The 20,383-nt window shown below is 48.3% G+C and overlaps 16 non-coding genes across 16 annotated transcripts; all 16 read left to right on the top strand.

Annotated features, from left to right (window-relative positions):
• The first annotated feature begins 247 nt into the window (after positions 1-247).
• TRNAP-UGG (transfer RNA proline (anticodon UGG)) lies at positions 248-319 on the top strand. The gene has a single exon. It is a non-coding gene; the product is annotated as a tRNA-Pro (tRNA).
• Positions 320-763: 444 nt separating this feature from the next.
• On the top strand, positions 764-836 carry TRNAV-UAC (transfer RNA valine (anticodon UAC)). Its single transcript has one exon. It is a non-coding gene; the product is annotated as a tRNA-Val (tRNA).
• Positions 837-2,357: 1,521 nt separating this feature from the next.
• TRNAV-AAC (transfer RNA valine (anticodon AAC)) lies at positions 2,358-2,430 on the top strand. Its single transcript has one exon. It is a non-coding gene; the product is annotated as a tRNA-Val (tRNA).
• Positions 2,431-4,282: 1,852 nt separating this feature from the next.
• TRNAV-UAC (transfer RNA valine (anticodon UAC)) lies at positions 4,283-4,355 on the top strand. The gene has a single exon. It is a non-coding gene; the product is annotated as a tRNA-Val (tRNA).
• Positions 4,356-5,876: 1,521 nt separating this feature from the next.
• On the top strand, positions 5,877-5,949 carry TRNAV-AAC (transfer RNA valine (anticodon AAC)). Its single transcript has one exon. It is a non-coding gene; the product is annotated as a tRNA-Val (tRNA).
• A 1,852-nt stretch (positions 5,950-7,801) lies between these two features.
• TRNAV-UAC (transfer RNA valine (anticodon UAC)) lies at positions 7,802-7,874 on the top strand. Its single transcript has one exon. It is a non-coding gene; the product is annotated as a tRNA-Val (tRNA).
• Positions 7,875-9,395: 1,521 nt separating this feature from the next.
• On the top strand, positions 9,396-9,468 carry TRNAV-AAC (transfer RNA valine (anticodon AAC)). The gene has a single exon. It is a non-coding gene; the product is annotated as a tRNA-Val (tRNA).
• A 1,336-nt stretch (positions 9,469-10,804) lies between these two features.
• Positions 10,805-10,876, top strand: TRNAP-UGG (transfer RNA proline (anticodon UGG)). Its single transcript has one exon. It is a non-coding gene; the product is annotated as a tRNA-Pro (tRNA).
• A 444-nt stretch (positions 10,877-11,320) lies between these two features.
• Positions 11,321-11,393, top strand: TRNAV-UAC (transfer RNA valine (anticodon UAC)). The gene has a single exon. It is a non-coding gene; the product is annotated as a tRNA-Val (tRNA).
• A 1,521-nt stretch (positions 11,394-12,914) lies between these two features.
• Positions 12,915-12,987, top strand: TRNAV-AAC (transfer RNA valine (anticodon AAC)). The gene has a single exon. It is a non-coding gene; the product is annotated as a tRNA-Val (tRNA).
• A 1,336-nt stretch (positions 12,988-14,323) lies between these two features.
• On the top strand, positions 14,324-14,395 carry TRNAP-UGG (transfer RNA proline (anticodon UGG)). The gene has a single exon. It is a non-coding gene; the product is annotated as a tRNA-Pro (tRNA).
• A 444-nt stretch (positions 14,396-14,839) lies between these two features.
• On the top strand, positions 14,840-14,912 carry TRNAV-UAC (transfer RNA valine (anticodon UAC)). The gene has a single exon. It is a non-coding gene; the product is annotated as a tRNA-Val (tRNA).
• Positions 14,913-16,433: 1,521 nt separating this feature from the next.
• TRNAV-AAC (transfer RNA valine (anticodon AAC)) lies at positions 16,434-16,506 on the top strand. The gene has a single exon. It is a non-coding gene; the product is annotated as a tRNA-Val (tRNA).
• A 1,336-nt stretch (positions 16,507-17,842) lies between these two features.
• Positions 17,843-17,914, top strand: TRNAP-UGG (transfer RNA proline (anticodon UGG)). Its single transcript has one exon. It is a non-coding gene; the product is annotated as a tRNA-Pro (tRNA).
• Positions 17,915-18,358: 444 nt separating this feature from the next.
• Positions 18,359-18,431, top strand: TRNAV-UAC (transfer RNA valine (anticodon UAC)). Its single transcript has one exon. It is a non-coding gene; the product is annotated as a tRNA-Val (tRNA).
• Positions 18,432-19,952: 1,521 nt separating this feature from the next.
• On the top strand, positions 19,953-20,025 carry TRNAV-AAC (transfer RNA valine (anticodon AAC)). The gene has a single exon. It is a non-coding gene; the product is annotated as a tRNA-Val (tRNA).
• The last annotated feature ends 358 nt before the right edge of the window (positions 20,026-20,383 follow it).

Genomic DNA, 20,383 nt, shown 5'->3' with positions numbered 1-20,383 from the left:
CGGTGCAAGGGCCCAGGTCCTGCGGAGGCGTACAACTACCAGAAAGGGTCTGCTTTTCTCATCAGCGCCACAGTTCAGCTTGCTAGCATAGGGCTTCTTGACTACCTCTTGCCTTGCTAGAGGCAAAAAAAAAACCCTTGGCACAAAACATCAATTGCTATGGCACGCTTAGAAGGAGAGTCTCCAAGTGGCCCTGCTTTTTCACAAAGACACTTCAGAAGATGTTTGAAAGGCTTTTGCAGCAGCAGGCTCGTTGGTCTAGGGGTATGATTCTCGCTTTGGGTGTGAGAGGTCCCGGGTTCAAATCCCGGACGAGCCCGTGCCTTCATAGGTTCGATCTGTTTTTAAACAGGAGTATTTCTGCTTTCCACTCTTGTAAGATGCCATGGTGGAATCCATTGCATGCTTCCTACTGGTGTCGAGGCAGTTCGGCATGATGAAGGAGTGCGGGATTTCTTTCTAACTGCTTTTTTGTGTTGGAGCAGCACTTCTCGTTGGAACATGAAATGCACAGTGCTTCTCCAAAGTAATTGCAGGGCTGGTTTTGAAATCACCTCTTGGAATGAAAGTGATCCCAGTTCCTTTCTTCCAAAGGAAGAGATCCTGTCAGAAAGGCTCAGCTTTGAGCGTCATGAATATTGTCCCTTAGTCCTTGCATTCCAGTCCAAAGCATAGCCACATAAAGAAAGCAGGTGTGTCTGTTTCCAGTGCAGTGGTTCCAGTCCAATGCATAGCCACATGAAGCAAGTAAACAGGCATGTCTGTTTCTGTAGTGTAGTGGTTATCACGTTCGCCTTACACGCAAAAGGTCCCTGGTTCGAGGCCAGGCAGAAACAGCAAGTTGCTGTGCTTTATCACATTATTTGCATTTACCACCTCACCTGACAGGTAAATTGAAATTAAAGAGGCTGTGTCTATCCCTCACCATCGTGAGGTACTACGCTCCAAGGGCATCGGTCTCAACTCACCAAGAGAAGACGATACACCTTACGGCAGTCAGTTGCTCCCTTTTTTACCTTTCCATTGAAGCCTGGGCCTACTGTGGTCAAGCCAGCCAAGGAAGGAAGGTATGAGAGCGAAAATGGCTTTTCTACCTTCACCAAGAACATACACCTTGAGCAAAGAAAGGGCCAGACTTACAAGGCCCTATCGCCACCAGCACATCATCTTTAGTGACGCCCCGGTGGCACTATGTACTGTGCCGTATTTACAAGACGCCGTTCAACCACGTTTTGTGGCTTAACACCACCTTGTAAATACGGCCCCTTCACACGCAGCCCTTTCCCTGGAAGGGGCGTGCAATGGGCGTTGCTCTGGGTGGGCCACTGCAACACCATAGCATTTTGATGCTGCTCCAGTTTTACGAGTTTTTGTAAATCTGTGGCAGCGCCAAAAACCAAGCGCCATACAATGGGTGTCGTTATAGTGGAGAAACGAGCAGAAATGTTTTAATTTCTCCTCATTTTTGCTCTTTCTATGTGTGCTGCACGAACATATCGCCACTGAAGATTTCTGTTGTGCAGGAAGGTGTGCCTTCCTGAACAAAAACAATTTCCCCCTCCACGCAGCCATCCTTGTACCATGGCGCAAGGATGGCTGCGTTGGTGCTCGGCAGCTAATTTAGAGCTGGCGCAGAGGGAAGCACAGGGTTGCGCTGTATTCTACTAAATACGGCGCTTCCCTGCATTTTGAAAATGACTGAGTGCGAGGCTGCCAAATTTGGCAGAGCGTCTCACTCAGTCATCCTCTTGTAATTATGGGCCAAAAGGTCTAAAGGATAGAGGCGTTTTATGTCATGTTCGATGACGACCATGGAAATGACTCTAGTCATATTGCAGAAGAGAGAACCATGTGCATTTTCTTGCCTTGCGATGTATTCGCCCACTCTCTGCCCTCAACCCTAGGAGCAGGGTCTGAGCAGTGGTGCTTCTGTGCCCTCGCTCGTTGGTGTCCGGGTCCAAATCCCCAACACACCCTTTTTAGCAGAAAACACACAAATTTTACTCAAAATACACAAAGCTTGAAGATTCCTCATTCCACTCAAAGCATTGTTGTGCAAAATATTTTTAGCCTCAGGAGAAAAAAAGGATCACCATGCCTTGGCTTCCTTCCTGCTTGCTTTCAGTGTGCTCTGTGTGATGCTTTCACAGGCTCTGGTTTCAGGCATTTAGGCATCAGATATTTGTCTCTACCCGCAGCTGTGACTTTTCAGTACATCTGAGTGTACGCTTGCTGGCTGACAACGCTGCAATTTTCACACTTACTCCTCGCTTTGCGAGCAACTGCTGATCAAGTATAGAGGCAATCGGGCAAACATATGAGGGGAATTTTGCTCCTTCAGTCAAGCCCTCATGCTTGTTTCTGTAGTGTAGTGGTTATCACGTTCGCCTAACACGCGAAAGGTCCCCGGTTCGAGACCGGGCAGAAACAATGGGCAGTGTCTGCTTTTGTGTTTGCTCCCTAAAAGCTTAGTCTCACTCAGGGATGGCCTTTAAAAACTTGTGACCTGTGTAAAACTTGTATTACTATTGCAGGCCGGTAAAAAGTTATCTGCATCTTTGCGTAGTCGTGCATGTGCCTGGTTTCTTATTCTGTTTTTTACTTTTTTTTTTCTTGGCCATGTTATATTGTGGGGCCTTTAAACCTGTCACCTTGATAGGAACATTGCAAGCGGCAGCATCGACAAGTGCAGACTGAGGAGTCAGACCTAAACACAGACTCAGCTGTCAGGATGGCCGAGTGGTCTAAGGCGGCAGCCTCAAGAGAGCTTGATCTTCAGTTAAGCTAAGCATCCTGGTTTGCTCATGTAGTTGTGGGTTCAAATCGCACTTCTGATAGGTCTATTTTCTGCCCTTAAATCTTCCTCTGCTTGCACAGCCAGCTCCCCACAACACTATCTTTGCAAGCTGCTGTAGCATATGAAAAGAAATCCACCAACCCTCCGGCTGGGCCCTCAATCAGCATTCCATGTATTTCTGGAAGGGGCATCTCAGTCACGCCTTCTGTTAGAGCTGCACCTTATCACTGTAACTACCATGCTGGTTTCTACTTAAGCAGTTGATTCCATCGTTTGAAGTGAGGCTCTCCTGCCACTTTTGGGCAGAGAAGGCACTGCCCCTGCAACAACAACAGGCAGACAAGCTCAACCTGGGTTTCCTGGTTAGGTGGGCGGAGCAGAATGGCAATGGTCCCTCCTTGTGACTTGAAATTAACATGAAGAAGACAGAGAGGCAGCTGGGAGTAGGCAGTACCCATGCACCCCTGAACACTGTCTTGCGATTTTCACCCAATTCTGAAATGAGTCGGGAGGAAAGGAGGTGATTTTCCTATCGAAGGCCATTCTGGGAATTCAGCCACCCCGCGTCTCCCAGGTGAGTGTTTCAGGCCTGTGAGGCACTCATATAAATCTCGCCTGATCGAGCACTGAGCGAGCAAGTGTGCTTGAATACAAGAGGCATGCTCCTCTGGCTCAGGCGCAAGAGATGGCAGGCCCTTCAGTGCTTCTGGTCTGGAAGTCTACGGTGCAAGGGCCCAGGTCCTGCGGAGGCGTACAACTACCAGAAAGGGTCTGCTTTTCTCATCAGCGCCACAGTTCAGCTTGCTAGCATAGGGCTTCTTGACTACCTCTTGCCTTGCTAGAGGCAAAAAAAAAACCCTTGGCACAAAACATCAATTGCTATGGCACGCTTAGAAGGAGAGTCTCCAAGTGGCCCTGCTTTTTCACAAAGACACTTCAGAAGATGTTTGAAAGGCTTTTGCAGCAGCAGGCTCGTTGGTCTAGGGGTATGATTCTCGCTTTGGGTGTGAGAGGTCCCGGGTTCAAATCCCTGACGAGCCCGTGCCTTCATAGGTTCGATCTGTTTTTAAACAGGAGTATTTCTGCTTTCCACTCTTGTAAGATGCCATGGTGGAATGCATTGCATGCTTTCTACTGGTGTCGAGGCAGTTCGGCATGATGAAGGAGTGCGGGATTTCTTTCTAACTGCTTTTTTGTGTTGGAGCAGCACTTCTCGTTGGAACATGAAATGCACAGTGCTTCTCCAAAGTAATTGCAGGGCTGGTTTTGAAATCACCTCTTGGAATGAAAGTGATCCCAGTTCCTTTCTTCCAAAGGAAGAGATCCTGTCAGAAAGGCTCAGCTTTGAGCGTCATGAATATTGTCCCTTAGTCCTTGCATTCCAGTCCAAAGCATAGCCACATAAAGAAAGCAGGTGTGTCTGTTTCCAGTGCAGTGGTTCCAGTCCAATGCATAGCCACATGAAGCAAGTAAGCAGGCATGTCTGTTTCTGTAGTGTAGTGGTTATCACGTTTGCCTTACACGCGAAAGGTCCCTGGTTCGAGGCCAGGCAGAAACAGCAAGTTGCTGTGCTTTATCACATTATTTGCATTTACCACCTCACCTGACAGGTAAATTGAAATTAAAGAGGCTGTGTCTATCCCTCACCATCGTGAGGTACTACGCTCCAAGGGCATCGGTCTCAACTCACCAAGAGAAGACGATACACCTTACGGCAGTCAGTTGCTCCCTTTTTGACCTTTCCATTGAAGCCTGGGCCTACTGTGGTCAAGCCAGCCAAGGAAGGAAGGTATGAGAGCGAAAATGGCTTTTCTACCTTCACCAAGAACATACACCTTGAGCAAAGAAAGGGCCAGACTTACAAGGCCCTATCGCCACCAGCACATCATCTTTAGTGACGCCCCGGTGGCACTATGTACTGTGCCGTATTTACAAGACGCCGTTCAACCACGTTTTGTGGCTTAACACCACCTTGTAAATACGGCCCCGTCACACGCAGCCCTTTCCCTGGAAGGGGCGTGCAATGGGCGTTGCTCTGGGTGGGCCACTGCAACACCATAGCATTTTGATGCTGCTCCAGTTTTACGAGTTTTTGTAAATCTGTGGCAGCGCCAAAAACCAAGCGCCATACAATGGGTGTCGTTATAGTGGAGAAACGAGCAGAAATGTTTTCATTTCTCCTCATTTTTGCTCTTTCTATGTGTGCTGCACGAACATATCGCCACTGAAGATTTCTGTTGTGCAGGAAGGTGTGCCTTCCTGAACAAAAACAATTTCCCCCTCCACGCAGCCATCCTTGTACCATGGCGCAAGGAAGGCTGCGTTGGTGCTCGGCAGCTAATTTAGAGCTGGCGCAGAGGGAAGCACAGGGGTGCGCTGAATTCTACTAAATACGGCGCTTCCCTGCATTTTGAAAATGACTGAGTGCGAGGCTGCCAAATTTGGCAGAGCGTCTCACTCAGTCATCCTCTTGTAATTATGGGCCAAAAGGTCTAAAGGATAGAGGCGTTTTATGTCATGTTCGATGACGACCATGGAAATGACTCTAGTCATATTGCAGAAGAGAGAACCATGTGCATTTTCTTGCCTTGCGATGTATTCGCCCACTCTCTGCCCTCAACCCTAGGAGCAGGGTCTGAGCAGTGGTGCTTCTGTGCCCTCGCTCGTTGGTGTCCGGGTCCAAATCCCCAACACACCCTTTTTAGCAGAAAACACACAAATTTTACTCAAAATACACAAAGCTTGAAGATTCCTCATTCCACTCAAAGCATTGTTGTGCAAAATATTTTTAGCCTCAGGAGAAAAAAAGGATCACCATGCCTTGGCTTCCTTCCTGCTTGCTTTCAGTGTGCTCTGTGTGATGCTTTCACAGGCTCTGGTTTCAGGCATTTAGGCATCAGATATTTGTCTCTACCCGCAGCTGTGACTTTTCAGTACATCTGAGTGTACGCTTGCTGGCTGACAACGCTGCAATTTTCACACTTACTCCTCGCTTTGCGAGCAACTGCTGATCAAGTATAGAGGCAATCGGGCAAACATATGAGGGGAATTTTGCTCCTTCAGTCAAGCCCTCATGCTTGTTTCTGTAGTGTAGTGGTTATCACGTTCGCCTAACACGCGAAAGGTCCCCGGTTCGAGACCGGGCAGAAATAATGGGCAGTGTCTGCTTTTGTGTTTGCTCCCTAAAAGCTTAGTCTCACTCAGGGATGGCCTTTAAAAACTTGTGACCTGTGTAAAACTTGTATTACTATTGCAGGCCGGTAAAAAGTTATCTGCATCTTTGCGTAGTCGTGCATGTGCCTGGTTTCTTATTCTGTTTTTTACTTTTTTTTTTCTTGGCCATGTTATATTGTGGGGCCTTTAAACCTGTCACCTTGATAGGAACATTGCAAGCGGCAGCATCGACAAGTGCAGACTGAGGAGTCAGACCTAAACACAGACTCAGCTGTCAGGATGGTCGAGTGGTCTAAGGCGGCAGCCTCAAGAGAGCTTGATCTTCAGTTAAGCTAAGCATCCTGGTTTGCTCATGTAGTTGTGGGTTCATATCGCACTTCTGATAGGTCTATTTTCTGCCCTTAAATCTTCCTCTGCTTGCACAGCCAGCTCCCCACAACACTATCTTTGCAAGCTGCTGTAGCATATTAAAAGAAATCCACCAACCCTCCGGCTGGGCCCTCAATCAGCATTCCATGTATTTCTGGAAGGGGCATCTCAGTCACGCCTTCTGTTAGAGCTGCACCTTATCACTGTAACTACCATGCTGGTTTCTACTTAAGCAGTTGATTCCATCGTTTGAAGTGAGGCTCTCCTGCCACTTTTGGGCAGAGAAGGCACTGCCCCTGCAACAACAACAGGCAGACAAGCTCAACCTGGGTTTCCTGGTTAGGTGGGCGGAGCAGAATGGCAATGGTCCCTCCTTGTGACTTGAAATTAACATGAAGAAGACAGAGAGGCAGCTGGGAGTAGGCAGTACCCATGCACCCCTGAACACTGTCTTGCGATTTTCACCCAATTCTGAAATGAGTCGGGAGGATAGGAGGTGATTTTCCTATCGAAGGCCATTCTGAGAATTCAGCCACCCAGCGTCTCCCAGGTGAGTGTTTCAGGCCTGTGAGGCACTCATATAAATCTCGCCTGATCGAGCCCTGAGCGAGCAAGTGTGCTTGAATACAAGAGGCATGCTCCTCTGGCTCAGGCGCAAGAGATGGCAGGCCCTTCAGTGCTTCTGGTCTGGAAGTCTATGGTGCAAGGGCCCAGGTCCTGCGGAGGCGTACAACTACCAGAAAGGGTCTGCTTTTCTCATCAGCGCCACAGTTCAGCTTGCTAGCATAGGGCTTCTTGACTACCTCTTGCCTTGCTAGAGGCAAAAAAAAAACCCTTGGCACAAAACATCAATTGCTATGGCACGCTTAGAAGGAGAGTCTCCAAGTGGCCCTGCTTTTTCACAAAGACACTTCAGAAGATGTTTGAAAGGCTTTTGCAGCAGCAGGCTCGTTGGTCTAGGGGTATGATTCTCGCTTTGGGTGTGAGAGGTCCCGGGTTCAAATCCCGGAAGAGCCCGTGCCTTCATAGGTTCGATCTGTTTTTAAACAGGAGTATTTCTGCTTTCCACTCTTGTAAGATGCCATGGTGGAATGCATTGCATGCTTTCTACTGGTGTCGAGGCAGTTCGGCATGAAGAAGGAGTGCGGGATTTCTTTCTAACTGCTTTTTTGTGTTGGAGCAGCACTTCTCGTTGGAACATGAAATGCACAGTGCTTCTCCAAAGTAATTGCAGGGCTGGTTTTGAAATCACCTCTTGGAATGAAAGTGATCCCAGTTCCTTTCTTCCAAAGGAAGAGATCCTGTCAGAAAGGCTCAGCTTTGAGCGTCATGAATATTGTCCCTTAGTCCTTGCATTCCAGTCCAAAGCATAGCCACATAAAGAAAGCAGGTGTGTCTGTTTCCAGTGCAGTGGTTCCAGTCCAATGCATAGCCACATGAAGCAAGTAAGCGGGCATGTCTGTTTCTGTAGTGTAGTGGTTATCACGTTCGCCTTACACGCGAAAGGTCCCTGGTTCGAGGCCAGGCAGAAACAGCAAGTTGCTGTGCTTTATCACATTATTTGCATTTACCACCTCACCTGACAGGTAAATTGAAATTAAAGAGGCTGTGTCTATCCCTCACCATCGTGAGGTACTACGCTCCAAGGGCATCGGTCTCAACTCACCAAGAGAAGACGATACACCTTACGGCAGTCAGTTGCTCCCTTTTTGACCTTTCCATTGAAGCCTGGGCCTACTGTGGTCAAGCCAGCCAAGGAAGGAAGGTATGAGAGCGAAAATGGCTTTCCTACCTTCACCAAGAACATACACCTTGAGCAAAGAAAGGGCCAGACTTACAAGGCCCTATCGCCACCGGCACATCATCTTTAGTGACGCCCCGGTGGCACTATGTACTGTGCCGTATTTACAAGACGCCGTTCAACCACGTTTTGTGGCTTAACACCACCTTGTAAATACGGCCCCTTCACACGCAGCCCTTTCCCTGGAAGGGGCGTGCAATGGGCGTTGCTCTGGGTGGGCCACTGCAACACCATAGCATTTTGATGCTGCTCCAGTTTTACGAGTTTTTGTAAATCTGTGGCAGCGCCAAAAACCAAGCGCCATACAATGGGTGTCGTTATAGTGGAGAAACGAGCAGAAATGTTTTCATTTCTCCTCATTTTTGCTCTTTCTATGTGTGCTGCACGAACATATCGCCACTGAAGATTTCTGTTGTGCAGGAAGGTGTGCCTTCCTGAACAAAAACAATTTCCCCCTCCACGCAGCCATCCTTGTACCATGGCGCAAGGATGGCTGCGTTGGTGCTCGGCAGCTAATTTAGAGCTGGCGCAGAGGGAAGCACAGGGGTGCGCTGTATTCTACTAAATACGGCGCTTCCCTGCATTTTGAAAATGACTGAGTGCGAGGCTGCCAAATTTGGCAGAGCGTCTCACTCAGTCATCCTCTTGTAATTATGGGCCAAAAGGTCTAAAGGATAGAGGCGTTTTATGTCATGTTCGATGACGACCATGGAAATGACTCTAGTCATATTGCAGAAGAGAGAACCATGTGCATTTTCTTGCCTTGCGATGTATTCGCCCACTCTCTGCCCTCAACCCTAGGAGCAGGGTCTGAGCAGTGGTGCTTCTGTGCCCTCGCTCGTTGGAGTCCGGGTCCAAATCCCCAACACACCCTTTTTAGCAGAAAACACACAAATTTTACTCAAAATACTCAAAGCTTGAAGATTCCTCATTCCACTCAAAGCATTGTTGTGCAAAATATTTTTAGCCTCAGGAGAAAAAAAGGATCACCATGCCTTGGCTTCCTTCCTGCTTGCTTTCAGTGTGCTCTGTGTGATGCTTTCACAGGCTCTGGTTTCAGGCATTTAGGCATCAGATATTTGTCTCTACCCGCAGCTGTGACTTTTCAGTACATCTGAGTGTACGCTTGCTGGCTGACAACGCTGCAATTTTCACACTTACTCCTCGCTTTGCGAGCAACTGCTGATCAAGTATAGAGGCAATCGGGCAAACATATGAGGGGAATTTTGCTCCTTCAGTCAAGCCCTCATGCTTGTTTCTGTAGTGTAGTGGTTATCACGTTTGCCTAACACGCGAAAGGTCCCCGGTTCGAGACCGGGCAGAAACAATGGGCAGTGTCTGCTTTTGTGTTTGCTCCCTAAAAGCTTAGTCTCACTCAGGGATGGCCTTTAAAAACTTGTGACCTGTGTAAAACTTGTATTACTATTGCAGGCCGGTAAAAAGTTATCTGCATCTTTGCGTAGTCGTGCATGTGCCTGGTTTCTTAATCTGTTTTTTACTTTTTTTTTTCTTGGCCATGTTATATTGTGGGGCCTTTAAACCTGTCACCTTGATAGGAACATTGCAAGCGGCAGCATCGACAAGTGCAGACTGAGGAGTCAGACCTAAACACAGACTCAGCTGTCAGGATGGCCGAGTGGTCTAAGGCGGCAGCCTCAAGAGAGCTTGATCTTCAGTTAAGCTAAGCATCCTGGTTTGCTCATGTAGTTGTGGGTTCATATCGCACTTCTGATAGGTCTATTTTCTGCCCTTAAATCTTCCTCTGCTTGCACAGCCAGCTCCCCACAACACTATCTTTGCAAGCTGCTGTAGCATATGATAAGAAATCCACCAACCCTCCGGCTGGGCCCTCAATCAGCATTCCATGTATTTCTGGAAGGGGCATCTCAGTCACGCCTTCTGTTAGAGCTGCACCTTATCACTGTAACTACCATGCTGGTTTCTACTTAAGCAGTTGGTTCCATCGTTTGAAGTGAGGCTCTCCTGCCACTTTTGGGCAGAGAAGGCACTGACCCTGCAACAACAACAGGCAGACAAGCTCAACCTGGGTTTCCTGGTTAGGTGGGCGGAGCAGAATGGCAATGGTCCCTCCTTGTGACTTGAAATTAACATGAAGAAGACAGAGAGGCAGCTGGGAGTAGGCAGTACCCATGCACCCCTGAACACTGTCTTGCGATTTTCACCCAATTCTGAAATGAGTCGGGAGGAAAGGAGGTGATTTTCCTATCGAAGGCCATTCTGGGAATTCAGCCACCCCGCGTCTCCCAGGTGAGTGTTTCAGGCCTGTGAGGCACTCATATAAATCTCGCCTGATCGAGCACTGAGCGAGCAATTGTGCTTGAATACAAGAGGCATGCTCCTCTGGCTCAGGCGCAAGAGATGGCAGGCCCTTCAGTGCTTCTGGTCTGGAAGTCTACGGTGCAAGGGCCCAGGTCCTGCGGAGGCGTACAACTACCAGAAAGGGTCTGCTTTTCTCATCAGCGCCACAGTTCAGCTTGCTAGCATAGGGCTTCTTGACTACCTCTTGCCTTGCTAGAGGCAAAAAAAAAACCCTTGGCACAAAACATCAATTGCTATGGCACGCTTAGAAGGAGAGTCTCCAAGTGGCCCTGCTTTTTCACAAAGACACTTCAGAAGATGTTTGAAAGGCTTTTGCAGCAGCAGGCTCGTTGGTCTAGGGGTATGATTCTCGCTTTGGGTGTGAGAGGTCCCGGGTTCAAATCCCGGACGAGCCCGTGCCTTCATAGGTTCGATCTGTTTTTAAACAGGAGTATTTCTGCTTTCCACTCTTGTAAGATGCCATGGTGGAATGCATTGCATGCTTTCTACTGGTGTCGAGGCAGTTCGGCATGATGAAGGAGTGCGGGATTTCTTTCTAACTGCTTTTTTGTGTTGGAGCAGCACTTCTCGTTGGAACATGAAATGCACAGTGCTTCTCCAAAGTAATTGCAGGGCTGGTTTTGAAATCACCTCTTGGAATGAAAGTGATCCCAGTTCCTTTCTTCCAAAGGAAGAGATCCTGTCAGAAAGGCTCAGCTTTGAGCGTCATGAATATTGTCCCTTAGTCCTTGCATTCCAGTCCAAAGCATAGCCACATAAAGAAAGCAGGTGTGTCTGTTTCCAGAGCAGTGGTTCCAGTCCAATGCATAGCCACATGAAGCAAGTAAGCAGGCATGTCTGTTTCTATAGTGTAGTGGTTATCACGTTCGCCTTACACGCGAAAGGTCCCTGGTTCGAGGCCAGGCAGAAACAGCAAGTTGCTGTGCTTTATCACATTATTTGCATTTACCACCTCACCTGACAGGTAAATTGAAATTAAAGAGGCTGTGTCTATCCCTCACCATCGTGAGGTACTACGCTCCAAGGGCATCGGTCTCAACTCACCAAGAGAAGACGATACACCTTACGGCAGTCAGTTGCTCCCTTTTTGACCTTTCCATTGAAGCCTGGGCCTACTGTGGTCAAGCCAGCCAAGGAAGGAAGGTATGAGAGCGAAAATGGCTTTCCTACCTTCACCAAGAACATACACCTTGAGCAAAGAAAGGGCCAGACTTACAAGGCCCTATCGCCACCGGCACATCATCTTTAGTGACGCCCCGGTGGCACTATGTACTGTGCCGTATTTACAAGACGCCGTTCAACCACGTTTTGTGGCTTAACACCACCTTGTAAATACGGCCCCTTCACACGCAGCCCTTTCCCTGGAAGGGGCGTGCAATGGGCGTTGCTCTGGGTGGGCCACTGCAACACCATAGCATTTTGATGCTGCTCCAGTTTTACGAGTTTTTGTAAATCTGTGGCAGCGCCAAAATCCAAGCGCCATACAATGGGTGTCGTTATAGTGGAGAAACGAGCAGAAATGTTTTCATTTCTCCTCATTTTTGCTCTTTCTATGTGTGCTGCACGAACATATCGCCACTGAAGATTTCTGTTGTGCAGGAAGGTGTGCCTTCCTGAACAAAAACAATTTCCCCCTCCACGCAGCCATCCTTGTACCATGGCGCAAGGATGGCTGCGTTGGTGCTCGGCAGCTAATTTAGAGCTGGCGCAGAGGGAAGCACAGGGGTGCGCTGTATTCTACTAAATACGGCGCTTCCCTGCATTTTGAAAATGACTGAGTGCGAGGCTGCCAAATTTGGCAGAGCGTCTCACTCAGTCATCCTCTTGTAATTATGGGCCAAAAGGTCTAAAGGATAGAGGCGTTTTATGTCATGTTCGATGACGACCATGGAAATGACTCTAGTCATATTGCAGAAGAGAGAACCATGTGCATTTTCTTGCCTTGCGATGTATTCGCCCACTCTCTGCCCTCAACCCTAGGAGCAGGGTCTGAGCAGTGGTGCTTCTGTGCCCTCGCTCGTTGGTGTCCGGGTCCAAATCCCCAACACACCCTTTTTAGCAGAAAACACACAAATTTTACTCAAAATACACAAAGCTTGAAGATTCCTCATTCCACTCAAAGCATTGTTGTGCAAAATATTTTTAGCCTCAGGAGAAAAAAAGGATCACCATGCCTTGGCTTCCTTCCTGCTTGCTTTCAGTGTGCTCTGTGTGATGCTTTCACAGGCTCTGGTTTCAGGCATTTAGGCATCAGATATTTGTCTCTACCCGCAGCTGTGACTTTTCAGTACATCTGAGTGTACGCTTGCTGGCTGACAACGCTGCAATTTTCACACTTACTCCTCGCTTTGCGAGCAACTGCTGATCAAGTATAGAGGCAATCGGGCAAACATATGAGGGGAATTTTGCTCCTTCAGTCAAGCCCTCATGCTTGTTTCTGTAGTGTAGTGGTTATCACGTTCGCCTAACACGCGAAAGGTCCCCGGTTCGAGACCGGGCAGAAACAATGGGCAGTGTCTGCTTTTGTGTTTGCTCCCTAAAAGCTTAGTCTCACTCAGGGATGGCCTTTAAAAACTTGTGACCTGTGTAAAACTTGTATTACTATTGCAGGCCGGTAAAAAGTTATCTGCATCTTTGCGTAGTCGTGCATGTGCCTGGTTTCTTATTCTGTTTTTTACTTTTTTTTTTCTTGGCCATGTTATATTGTGGGGCCTTTAAACCTGTCACCTTGATAGGAACATTGCAAGCGGCAGCATCGACAAGTGCAGACTGAGGAGTCAGACCTAAACACAGACTCAGCTGTCAGGATGGCCGAGTGGCCTAAGGCGGCAGCCTCAAGAGAGCTTGATCTTCAGTTAAGCTAAGCATCCTGGTTTGCTCATGTAGTTGTGGGTTCATATCGCACTTCTGATAGGTCTATTTTCTGCCCTTAAATCTTCCTCTGCTTGCACAGCCAGCTCCCCACAACACTATCTTTGCAAGCTGCTGTAGCATATGAAAAGAAATCCACCAACCCTCCGGCTGGGCCCTCAATCAGCATTCCATGTATTTCTGGAAGGGGCATCTCAGTCACGCCTTCTGTTAGAGCTGCACCTTATCACTGTAACTACCATGCTGGTTTCTACTTAAGCAGTTGATTCCATCGTTTGAAGTGAGGCTCTCCTGCCACTTTTGGGCAGAGAAGGCACTGCCCCTGCAACAACAACAGGCAGACAAGCTCAACCTGGGTTTCCTGGTTAGGTGGGCGGAGCAGAATGGCAATGGTCCCTCCTTGTGACTTGAAATTAACATGAAGAAGACAGAGAGGCAGCTGGGAGTAGGCAGTACCCATGCACCCCTGAACACTGTCTTGCGATTTTCACCCAATTCTGAAATGAGTCGGGAGGAAAGGAGGTGATTTTCCTATCGAAGGCCATTCTGGGAATTCAGCCACCCCGCGTCTCCCAGGTGAGTGTTTCAGGCCTGTGAGGCACTCATATAAATCTCGCCTGATCGAGCCCTGAGCGAGCAAGTGTGCTTGAATACAAGAGGCATGCTCCTCTGGCTCAGGCGCAAGAGATGGCAGGCCCTTCAGTGCTTCTGGTCTGGAAGTCTACGGTGCAAGGGCCCAGGTCCTGCGGAGGCGTACAACTACCAGAAAGGGTCTGCTTTTCTCATCAGCGCCACAGTTCAGCTTGCTAGCATAGGGCTTCTTGACTACCTCTTGCCTTGCTAGAGGCAAAAAAAAAACCCTTGGCACAAAACATCAATTGCTATGGCACGCTTAGAAGGAGAGTCTCCAAGTGGCCCTGCTTTTTCACAAAGACACTTCAGAAGATGTTTGAAAGGCTTTTGCAGCAGCAGGCTCGTTGGTCTAGGGGTATGATTCTCGCTTTGGGTGTGAGAGGTCCCGGGTTCAAATCCCGGACGAGCCCGTGCCTTCATAGGTTCGATCTGTTTTTAAACAGGAGTATTTCTGCTTTCCACTCTTGTAAGATGCCATGGTGGAATGCATTGCATGCTTTCTACTGGTGTCGAGGCAGTTCGGCATGATGAAGGAGTGCGGGATTTCTTTCTAACTGCTTTTTTGTGTTGGAGCAGCACTTCTCGTTGGAACATGAAATGCACAGTGCTTCTCCAAAGTAATTGCAGGGCTGGTTTTGAAATCACCTCTTGGAATGAAAGTGATCCCAGTTCCTTTCTTCCAAAGGAAGAGATCCTGTCAGAAAGGCTCAGCTTTGAGCGTCATGAATATTGTCCCTTAGTCCTTGCATTCCAGTCCAAAGCATAGCCACATAAAGAAAGCAGGTGTGTCTGTTTCCAGTGCAGTGGTTCCAGTCCAATGCATAGCCACATGAAGCAAGTAAGCAGGCATGTCTGTTTCTATAGTGTAGTGGTTATCACGTTCGCCTTACACGCGAAAGGTCCCTGGTTCGAGGCCAGGCAGAAACAGCAAGTTGCTGTGCTTTATCACATTATTTGCATTTACCACCTCACCTGACAGGTAAATTGAAATTAAAGAGGCTGTGTCTATCCCTCACCATCGTGAGGTACTACGCTCCAAGGGCATCGGTCTCAACTCACCAAGAGAAGACGATACACCTTACGGCAGTCAGTTGCTCCCTTTTTGACCTTTCCATTGAAGCCTGGGCCTACTGTGGTCAAGCCAGCCAAGGAAGGAAGGTATGAGAGCGAAAATGGCTTTCCTACCTTCACCAAGAACATACACCTTGAGCAAAGAAAGGGCCAGACTTACAAGGCCCTATCGCCACCGGCACATCATCTTTAGTGACGCCCCGGTGGCACTATGTACTGTGCCGTATTTACAAGACGCCGTTCAACCACGTTTTGTGGCTTAACACCACCTTGTAAATACGGCCCCTTCACACGCAGCCCTTTCCCTGGAAGGGGCGTGCAATGGGCGTTGCTCTGGGTGGGCCACTGCAACACCATAGCATTTTGATGCTGCTCCAGTTTTACGAGTTTTTGTAAATCTGTGGCAGCGCCAAAAACCAAGCGCCATACAATGGGTGTCGTTATAGTGGAGAAACGAGCAGAAATGTTTTCATTTCTCCTCATTTTTGCTCTTTCTATGTGTGCTGCACGAACATATCGCCACTGAAGATTTCTGTTGTGCAGGAAGGTGTGCCTTCCTGAACAAAAACAATTTCCCCCTCCACGCAGCCATCCTTGTACCATGGCGCAAGGATGGCTGCGTTGGTGCTCGGCAGCTAATTTAGAGCTGGCGCAGAGGGAAGCACAGGGGTGCGCTGTATTCTACTAAATACGGCGCTTCCCTGCATTTTGAAAATGACTGAGTGCGAGGCTGCCAAATTTGGCAGAGCGTCTCACTCAGTCATCCTCTTGTAATTATGGGCCAAAAGGTCTAAAGGATAGAGGCGTTTTATGTCATGTTCGATGACGACCATGGAAATGACTCTAGTCATATTGCAGAAGAGAGAACCATGTGCATTTTCTTGCCTTGCGATGTATTCGCCCACTCTCTGCCCTCAACCCTAGGAGCAGGGTCTGAGCAGTGGTGCTTCTGTGCCCTCGCTCGTTGGTGTCCGGGTCCAAATCCCCAACACACCCTTTTTAGCCGAAAACACACAAATTTTACTCAAAATACACAAAGCTTGAAGATTCCTCATTCCACTCAAAGCATTGTTGTGCAAAATATTTTTAGCCTCAGGAGAAAAAAAGGATCACCATGCCTTGGCTTCCTTCCTGCTTGCTTTCAGTGTGCTCTGTGTGATGCTTTCACAGGCTCTGGTTTCAGGCATTTAGGCATCAGATATTTGTCTCTACCCGCAGCTGTGACTTTTCAGTACATCTGAGTGTACGCTTGCTGGCTGACAACGCTGCAATTTTCACACTTACTCCTCGCTTTGCGAGCAACTGCTGATCAAGTATAGAGGCAATCGGGCAAACATATGAGGGGAATTTTGCTCCTTCAGTCAAGCCCTCATGCTTGTTTCTGTAGTGTAGTGGTTATCACGTTCGCCTAACACGCGAAAGGTCCCCGGTTCGAGACCGGGCAGAAACAATGGGCAGTGTCTGCTTTTGTGTTTGCTCCCTAAAAGCTTAGTCTCACTCAGGGATGGCCTTTAAAAACTTGTGACCTGTGTAAAACTTGTATTACTATTGCAGGCCGGTAAAAAGTTATCTGCATCTTTGCGTAGTCGTGCATGTGCCTGGTTTCTTATTCTGTTTTTTACTTTTTTTTTTCTTGGCCATGTTATATTGTGGGGCCTTTAAACCTGTCACCTTGATAGGAACATTGCAAGCGGCAGCATCGACAAGTGCAGACTGAGGAGTCAGACCTAAACACAGACTCAGCTGTCAGGATGGCCGAGTGGTCTAAGGCGGCAGCCTCAAGAGAGCTTGATCTTCAGTTAAGCTAAGCATCCTGGTTTGCTCATGTAGTTGTGGGTTCATATCGCACTTCTGATAGGTCTATTTTCTGCCCTTAAATCTTCCTCTGCTTGCACAGCCAGCTCCCCACAACACTATCTTTGCAAGCTGCTGTAGCATATGAAAAGAAATCCACCAACCCTCCGGCTGGGCCCTCAATCAGCATTCCATGTATTTCTGGAAGGGGCATCTCAGTCACGCCTTCTGTTAGAGCTGCACCTTATCACTGTAACTACCATGCTGGTTTCTACTTAAGCAGTTGATTCCATCGTTTGAAGTGAGGCTCTCCTGCCACTTTTGGGCAGAGAAGGCACTGCCCCTGCAACAACAACAGGCAGACAAGCTCAACCTGGGTTTCCTGGTTAGGTGGGCGGAGCAGAATGGCAATGGTCCCTCCTTGTGACTTGAAATTAACATGAAGAAGACAGAGAGGCAGCTGGGAGTAGGCAGTACCCATGCACCCCTGAACACTGTCTTGCGATTTTCACCCAATTCTGAAATGAGTCGGGAGGAAAGGAGGTGATTTTCCTATCGAAGGCCATTCTGGGAATTCAGCCACCCCGCGTCTCCCAGGTGAGTGTTTCAGGCCTGTGAGGCACTCATATAAATCTCGCCTGATCGAGCACTGAGCGAGCAATTGTGCTTGAATACAAGAGGCATGCTCCTCTGGCTCAGGCGCAAGAGATGGCAGGCCCTTCAGTGCTTCTGGTCTGGAAGTCTACGGTGCAAGGGCCCAGGTCCTGCGGAGGCGTACAACTACCAGAAAGGGTCTGCTTTTCTCATCAGCGCCACAGTTCAGCTTGCTAGCATAGGGCTTCTTGACTACCTCTTGCCTTGCTAGAGGCAAAAAAAAAACCCTTGGCACAAAACATCAATTGCTATGGCACGCTTAGAAGGAGAGTCTCCAAGTGGCCCTGCTTTTTCACAAAGACACTTCAGAAGATGTTTGAAAGGCTTTTGCAGCAGCAGGCTCGTTGGTCTAGGGGTATGATTCTCGCTTTGGGTGTGAGAGGTCCCGGGTTCAAATCCCGGACGAGCCCGTGCCTTCATAGGTTCGATCTGTTTTTAAACAGGAGTATTTCTGCTTTCCACTCTTGTAAGATGCCATGGTGGAATGCATTGCATGCTTTCTACTGGTGTCGAGGCAGTTCGGCATGATGAAGGAGTGCGGGATTTCTTTCTAACTGCTTTTTTGTGTTGGAGCAGCACTTCTCGTTGGAACATGAAATGCACAGTGCTTCTCCAAAGTAATTGCAGGGCTGGTTTTGAAATCACCTCTTGGAATGAAAGTGATCCCAGTTCCTTTCTTCCAAAGGAAGAGATCCTGTCAGAAAGGCTCAGCTTTGAGCGTCATGAATATTGTCCCTTAGTCCTTGCATTCCAGTCCAAAGCATAGCCACATAAAGAAAGCAGGTGTGTCTGTTTCCAGTGCAGTGGTTCCAGTCCAATGCATAGCCACATGAAGCAAGTAAGCAGGCATGTCTGTTTCTGTAGTGTAGTGGTTATCACGTTCGCCTTACACGCGAAAGGTCCCTGGTTCGAGGCCAGGCAGAAACAGCAAGTTGCTATGCTTTATCGCATTATTTGCATTTACCACCTCACCTGACAGGTAAATTGAAATTAAAGAGGCTGTGTCTATCCCTCACCATCGTGATGTACTACGCTCCAAGGGCATCGGTCTCAACTCACCAAGAGAAGACGATACACCTTACGGCAGTCAGTTGCTCCCTTTTTGACCTTTCCATTGAAGCCTGGGCCTACTGTGGTCAAGCCAGCCAAGGAAGGAAGGTATGAGAGCGAAAATGGCTTTCCTACCTTCACCAAGAACATACACCTTGAGCAAAGAAAGGGCCAGACTTACAAGGCCCTATCGCCACCGGCACATCATCTTTAATGACGCCCCGGTGGCACTATGTACTGTGCCGTATTTACAAGACGCCGTTCAACCACGTTTTGTGGCTTAACACCACCTTGTAAATACGGCCCCTTCACACGCAGCCCTTTCCCTGGAAGGGGCGTGCAATGGGCGTTGCTCTGGGTGGGCCACTGCAACACCATAGCATTTTGATGCTGCTCCAGTTTTACGAGTTTTTGTAAATCTGTGGCAGCGCCAAAATCCAAGCGCCATACAATGGGTGTCGTTATAGTGGAGAAACGAGCAGAAATGTTTTCATTTCTCCTCATTTTTGCTCTTTCTATGTGTGCTGCACGAACATATCGCCACTGAAGATTTCTGTTGTGCAGGAAGGTGTGCCTTCCTGAACAAAAACAATTTCCCCCTCCACGCAGCCATCCTTGTACCATGGCGCAAGGATGGCTGCGTTGGTGCTCGGCAGCTAATTTAGAGCTGGCGCAGAGGGAAGCACAGGGGTGCGCTGTATTCTACTAAATACGGCGCTTCCCTGCATTTTGAAAATGACTGAGTGCGAGGCTGCCAAATTTGGCAGAGCGTCTCACTCAGTCATCCTCTTGTAATTATGGGCCAAAAGGTCTAAAGGATAGAGGCGTTTTATGTCATGTTCGATGACGACCATGGAAATGACTCTAGTCATATTGCAGAAGAGAGAACCATGTGCATTTTCTTGCCTTGCGATGTATTCGCCCACTCTCTGCCCTCAACCCTAGGAGCAGGGTCTGAGCAGTGGTGCTTCTGTGCCCTCGCTCGTTGGTGTCCGGGTCCAAATCCCCAACACACCCTTTTTAGCAGAAAACACACAAATTTTACTCAAAATACACAAAGCTTGAAGATTCCTCATTCCACTCAAAGCATTGTTGTGCAAAATATTTTTAGCCTCAGGAGAAAAAAAGGATCACCATGCCTTGGCTTCCTTCCTGCTTGCTTTCAGTGTGCTCTGTGTGATGCTTTCACAGGCTCTGGTTTCAGGCATTTAGGCATCAGATATTTGTCTCTACCCGCAGCTGTGACTTTTCAGTACATCTGAGTGTACGCTTGCTGGCTGACAACGCTGCAATTTTCACACTTACTCCTCGCTTTGCGAGCAACTGCTGATCAAGTATAGAGGCAATCGGGCAAACATATGAGGGGAATTTTGCTCCTTCAGTCAAGCCCTCATGCTTGTTTCTGTAGTGTAGTGGTTATCACGTTCGCCTAACACGCGAAAGGTCCCCGGTTCGAGACCGGGCAGAAACAATGGGCAGTGTCTGCTTTTGTGTTTGCTCCCTAAAAGCTTAGTCTCACTCAGGGATGGCCTTTAAAAACTTGTGACCTGTGTAAAACTTGTATTACTATTGCAGGCCGGTAAAAAGTTATCTGCATCTTTGCGTAGTCGTGCATGTGCCTGGTTTCTTATTCTGTTTTTTACTTTTTTTTTTCTTGGCCATGTTATATTGTGGGGCCTTTAAACCTGTCACCTTGATAGGAACATTGCAAGCGGCAGCATCGACAAGTGCAGACTGAGGAGTCAGACCTAAACACAGACTCAGCTGTCAGGATGGCCGAGTGGTCTAAGGCGGCAGCCTCAAGAGAGCTTGATCTTCAGTTAAGCTAA

Source organism: Pleurodeles waltl, chromosome 10 (assembly GCF_031143425.1).
Source record: "Pleurodeles waltl isolate 20211129_DDA chromosome 10, aPleWal1.hap1.20221129, whole genome shotgun sequence".
Lineage (NCBI taxonomy): Eukaryota > Metazoa > Chordata > Amphibia > Caudata > Salamandridae > Pleurodeles > Pleurodeles waltl.
The sequence above is the reverse complement of the archived record's forward strand: the minus strand, read 5'-3'. Positions and strand labels throughout refer to the sequence as shown.